At 38.8% G+C, this 6,520-nt stretch overlaps 1 long non-coding RNA gene across 1 annotated transcript; it reads right to left on the minus strand.

Annotated features, from left to right (window-relative positions):
* Positions 1-2,596: 2,596 nt before the first annotated feature.
* On the minus strand, positions 2,597-5,577 carry LOC122003379. The gene is made up of 2 exons (XR_006117970.1): positions 5,356-5,577; positions 2,597-2,853 (listed from the first exon to the last, which is right to left on the minus strand). It is a non-coding gene; the product is annotated as an uncharacterized LOC122003379 (long non-coding RNA).
* Between the last annotated feature and the right edge of the window lie 943 nt (positions 5,578-6,520).

Genomic DNA, 6,520 nt, shown 5'->3' on the forward strand with positions numbered 1-6,520 from the left:
CGGCTGACCGATCCAGGAGGATACAGTAGCATACTGTATCTGTCTGGATCGGTCGGTTGACCGATCCAGTGGCACTGCTCAGGCCCTGATCGGTCTGGAGACCGATCAGAGTTCTGATTTCGCCCGGGAATCTGATTTCAGCACTTTGGCGTGCCAAAACCTCACACAACAACTCTAAACCAATGCAAATCACACTAATATAAAACTACTAACATTCTAAACCTGGCATACTACATAGTGCATGGTTTACTATCTCATAACACTTAACAATCAAAACTGAATAATGAAAACTAAAAACGCAAAGTGCTAATACTGAAGTAAAACTGTTTAGATCCCAAAGATCTTTATTCCAACTCCTGCCCACACACATCTTGCCCTCCAGCCTCCGCTACTGATCCACTTTTCCTTTACCTTTATCTGCAGTATAAGAAAAGTAGTATCTATAAGCTAAAAAGCTTAGTAAGAAACCATCTACCTCACAAAACATGCAACGATGCAAATATGATTTTAAATCATGCTGTTTAAAACATATGCTGGATATACTGAATAAACTAAGCATGGCATGGCATATAAGCATACAATCATGGCATATCTAAAGCTGAACATAAAGTCATCATGCATATTCACAGGGAAAAACTAAGCTGATACTAAGAACTGAGCTACGCTAATACTGAGCTACTGCTAGAACTGTACTGTATTCACGAACTAATTTGTGAAAGGTTGAAAACCATATACATATAATAAGTGAAAATACTAAATATGCTGCTGAGGGGCCCGGCAACTGTACGTGCTATGAGCGCATCTCTAACTAGACCCGGGGTTACAAGTCCCGAATTTAGTAGAGCTACTAGGTTATCTAAACCTAGGGACCGACTATGGGAGCCCAGCCCAATGGATATCTAATCCAGTACAGTGCCAACTGAAAAGTAATTGTCTTGCTGTTTCTAGGTTATCTGAACCTAGAGCTAGGTTGTCTGAACCTAGAGGCGACTGTGGGAGCCCACCCATTGGACCGTAGTCCCATATAAGCTAGAATAAACTGATTTACTAATTTAGATGCTTCTAATGCATTCAACCGTGCTAATAAAAATGCCTAAGTTGCATTCTTTTCTAAGCTGGTTATTTAATCGAACACCTAGTGCGCTTTAACTCCCCTCTCTATTAGGGAGACTACCTTTAGGCACCCAACAGCATCTAAACCTCCAACTGAAGGAGAAAAGATGTGTCCGGCCCATCTAAAGGTACTCACTAAATCCCTAAACCTGCGAGGAGGGTTAAATACATCCTATGTGTCGAAAACATATGCATATAACTAAACTAATGCACAGAAAAATCACACGATAGCTATTATACTGCAGGTGAGGGGTTTCTTACCTTGTGTGCTAGATTTCTTACAAATCTAATCGCTAGAAATTCCGGTGGAGACAACCTCTCGACGATTCGCTCGCGTCCACGGGTTCTTCTCACGGAGGGGAACGTCCTCGTATCGAAGATCTCGCCGGAAAGTGCTCCTAGAGCCCTTGGGGCTTGATGTGCCGAGAGAGGAAGAAGAGGGAAGAAGTGGCGGTGAGGTCTCTGTGGTGAGGGTTGAGAAGTTGCCGAACCCAAAATAAACCAAAACCTACTTAAGTTCTTAATTTATACTAAGTGGATTATTGAACCCAACTCTAATATAAATATAATCGGTTCCTCTTTCTTTCAGCACGGCCCTGCTGGGTTCACCGGTTACTAAGGCTAACTAAAGGTTTAGCGGACCCGAGAGGTCCCGGGTTCGATTCCCGCTTAAACCTTTTGCTTATCTAATTATTTTTGCTACTTCCGCTACTCGGAAAATTCCGTAAAAATATTCTAAAATTCCAGAAAAATAATAGAATATTTCTAAAAATAATTTGAGAATTTTCGGGTGTTACAACTTCTCTGTTGGGTGATAGTCCAGGTAGCTCTTCTAGAAATACCTCTGGATATTCACAGACTACCCGAACGTCTTCCTGCTTGGGTCTTTCTTGTTATCATTGTCCTTCTAGTTCTAATTACTTAACTGGGGCTTCTGACTCCCCACTGTCGTGTCCTCTATCTTAACATCTAGTTATGCCAAGAATAATATCTGATATCTTCTCTATCCTTTCTAAACATACTTATGTATATATGAATATAAGAGAAACAAAACTAAAATTGTCTCTATTCTTTCTAAGCATATGTATTAAAACATAGAAAATTAAAACATGAATTTTCTTCTTTCCTAAGCACATATAAGCAGATACTCTATACTGTAAATAATAAAGAAAGCATAAAAGAAAATTAAATACTTTCATACTTTCTTACTTGAAGACGACAAGTATGGTGCTGATGTGTGATGCTAGAGAATGGTACCTGCTCTGATACCAACTGTAACGACCACCTTTTTTACTACTACTACTACTCTAAGGTAACCGTTACTTAACTATTAACTCTATTTAACCGGTGTGATCGAAACCACGAGGAATCCCTACCGAAAAATTTCGACAGAATCTCCCCTGTACCAGTGACCAAATTCCTCAATACATGCAAATAATACACAGCCACAGGCGGCTGGAACATATATCAAACAACCACGCAGTTAAATATGTGTCAAACACCAAAAATACATACTATACTTAATTCATCTTAGCATACTATCTAAAACAATCTCACATGACATGGAACTCAAAATACAATCTCAAATGTTTACAGTCCACTAAAACATGGAAAACTTAGTAATAAAGAAAGAAAACTAAAATAACTCTTTTCTAGCCCCAAGACTTCCATAGTCCTGGCATCACACACCATCCGCACCACCTTGTCGCCTTCCTTGCTAGATCTTTTCTTTTCCTTTATCTGCAGTAAGAGGAAATGCAGTCTATAAGCAAAATTTGCTTAGTAAGCGCTATCTAACTCACAAAAACACGAATATGCATGTGTACAGAAAGAACTAGAAACTATATGCTCTAAAAGAAAGTAAAGCATAAACATAACTACTCATGTCAAACTAATAGCAAAGAAAAGCTAAGGAATCTACTCATGTAATTCTAATAGCTAATCATGTTATACCAGGATAAAACTGCATGCTAGGAATAAAGCTAAACATGTGGAAGCTGCTCATCCAATAGGTAAACATGAAAAACTACTCATCTACTAGATAAACATGGTAGAATATAGAACTAAACTTGTTGATTTTAGAACTATATGAAACTTATTTCATTTGTTCAAAACTTATACTTATATACTTCAAAATAATAATCAACTTCTCTTGGGCCCGGCATCGTACCAATTTGCGCGCATCCTTAATATGAGTCGAGGTGGCTAATCCCAAAACTACTAAGGTACTTCTAGGTGATCTTGTGCCTAGGGGCGATCTAGGAGCCCACCCAATGGACCTTGTGTCCGGTACATGCCATTAAAAGTAAAATACTTATTTTCTTTTTAACTATAACTTCCTTATACTTGTTATTATTTAATTCTCTTATAACAAAATGCCTTGGCATTTATTCAAATACTTAGTGTGCTTTTAATCCTAAACTTCTGGAATTTAGGATCAATTTAAGACCTTGGTCTTTTCTTTCTTTTCTTTATCTTTCTTATACTTTTCTTAAACCCAAAATACTGTTAGGGTATTTTTTTTTTCATATGCATCTATAAGTGAAATCAACTAGGTAACACACAATCATGCATATTGAAGTAGCAAATAAACTCAAATCTGTATGCTTAAACAAATTCTACACATTCTAAATTGTTTTCAACCAAGCAAAACATAAGGAAAGGGTGCTTCTATCAAACTAGAACTCACTGGAATTTTGAATCCTTTATAACTCATTTCGTTTGTTCAGAACTATCACTTCCATTTTCTTACAATTGCTACTCCCAAAACTAAAGCCGTTCATGTCAATTGCTTAGCACGAACAAAACTAAAGTAAGCTCCTCTGTTCGTGCCCCTACTGTAACACAAATCAACCTATAATCTGCTGGAATTTAAAAGAAAACCCATGTAAAACTTGTTCAACAATATTTCCTCAACCTACAATGTTGATTGTGTCTGTGTGTCTCAGCATAGTTGCTCAACCAGTAAATAGCATACAGACATAGCAAGAGTGTAACCTAATTTAAACAAATTATTCAGTACCAACAGTGGATCATGCACTTATATGATTCTTACTAAGGCACACCAAAAGTTTGTTAATTGTCCCTTCCTTTCGTTTGATGTTATTCTCCAACACGTTTACCTACCAAACCATGGCTTCTTCAACCTTGTCAACCTTGCAGAACCCATCAACGACAAAATCATTTGTGCAAACTAAAGGCTCCAAATTCTAAACCATTTCAAGCTTACTGTCGAGCAACAACAACGAAAACTGCAAAGCTAATTGTAATCCGATCCTGCTCATTGGGTAACAAAGCAAGTCTAAACCCGAATTACCAATTGTAAGGGCTGAAGAATTTGACTACAAAGCTAACCCATGCCTTTCTTCCTTGAGATTCATGGCAGCATACTTCGAAATTAAGGAAGGAAGACCAAATCCCTATCAACTAATTTCTGTACAGTATGTTCCGAAAACAAGAAAGGAAATCAAAGCGCACACACAGAATTTGTATGGACCAAAACATCGCCTCTAAATTGTTCAGAATTTTTTTTTGAAGCTACCACAAAGAACCCACACACAACCCAGCATTAAAATCCACTATCATTTCTGCACCCAAAATCCCAAACGTCACTTAGAACAAGGATTCCATGCAAACCGTAACACATCCACCATTTCTGTCCAAAGTGCTAACCCCTCAAAGCATGAACCCAAATCAGAGAGGAAAAAGGAACTAAATCTTTACTACCTAACTTCAAACAGTGCATAGACAACTTAAGCATCTTGAGGTCGTAATGAAAGGTCAACTATTTTGAAAGTGTTAAAACAGAATATCATCTAATTAAACCCACACGCCTAACCAATACCATTTATTCCCTTTCTTTGAAATTCACGGCAGCAACTTAAGGAAGCAAACCTCCTTAATAACATGCTGCAAAATCAAAAAGAAGAAGCTAACGGAAAACATGTTCTTATCTAAATCTAAACAAATTAAATTCAATTTCGTGGCAACCAACATCAAGATAAACCGAAACTAGGATTTTGCAGCCACCTACACATGAATTTGCTGCGGCACAGAACAAACCCAACCACAAACACACGCATGAAGGTATAGCAAGCACAACCCGAATTCCTCAACAAGACTTAAGTAGAATACAAAGCTTTAAATCTGCAAAACTAGGGTTCTATGGCTAACTCAATCTTCACAGCAATAAATGAGAAAATCACGGAAACAACTCTTATCGCAGGTGAGTGAGCAACTTACCATGTGATTTCTTGGACTTACAGTTGAGAAGGACAGCTTCTAGGGTTCTGACCACTCGAGGTTTCCGGCTCCTCTTCGTGCTCACAAGTCCTCCCCGACGCAAGGATCACGACGGTGACGAACCCCCCAGAGTTAGCCGCCCGCCGACCGCCGGAATCGTGCTCTAGCTTCCTTTGTATTTCCGCCCGAGAAGAAGAGGCGCCGTCGAACACGAGAGAAGTGAAGAAATTTGGGCTGGGGAAATACCTAATTCTTTTCTTATAACTAGGGTTTTTATTAACCGCTATACCTTAAATATATTTCTCTCCTTCTTAAATTAACAAAGCCCGCTGGCCCAGTTGGTTTGCTGCGTTCTGCCTAGGGCGCAGCTCGCGGGTTCGAATTCCAGCTGCAATCATTTTATTTCCTATTATTCTCTGTTTCCTAACTACTGCTTAAATAGAATTTTTCTTCTTTTTTAATAACAAACGATCGCTAGCACACTTGGTTAACCCAGCTTTAACCAAATCCCAGGTCGCAACTTCGATTCCTCAGCCACGCATTTTTTATTTCCAATTTATTTAAATGTTCCTAAATACTGCTTATAAATATTTCATCCCATATATGTTCACAAACAGGTCGCAGACCAGTTGGCTGGCAGAATTCGGTTAAGACTCGGGTCAAGTCCGAGGTCTTGGGTTTAAAATCCGGTTTCAATATTTTTTTTCTTTTTATTTTAAAATTTCTTCCTCTTGGTAAAAATACCAAATGAACTCCAAAAATTACATAAAAATACTCTAAAAATTTCTAAAAATCACTATAATTTTTCTATAGCATTTAAAAATATTTTTGAATTATTTTTGGGGCTCAAAATGAGGAAATTTGGGTCGTTACACCCTATATGGACTTGAAGGCGCCTTGGAGCTGGGGTTCAAGGCGCCTTGGACTGGCCTTTAAGGCGCCTTGAGGAGGATAAGCGCAGAAGGAGTTTGCGCTGATCTACGCGGCTGAATCGGCTCGTTGGAGGTGCCTTGGACAGCCTTGGAGGCACCTCCAACACTGTTTAAAAGGGGGTTTCGACCAGCAGCTTGAAACAACGATTTCCAAGCTTTCTTTTTTCAACGTGCTGCTCCAAAAGACGCCCGGAAGTGTTGCTATAAGATCTCGACGACCCAAAGCTCCGAGA

This window comes from Zingiber officinale, chromosome 1A (assembly GCF_018446385.1).
Source record: "Zingiber officinale cultivar Zhangliang chromosome 1A, Zo_v1.1, whole genome shotgun sequence".
Classification (NCBI taxonomy): domain Eukaryota; kingdom Viridiplantae; phylum Streptophyta; class Magnoliopsida; order Zingiberales; family Zingiberaceae; genus Zingiber; species Zingiber officinale.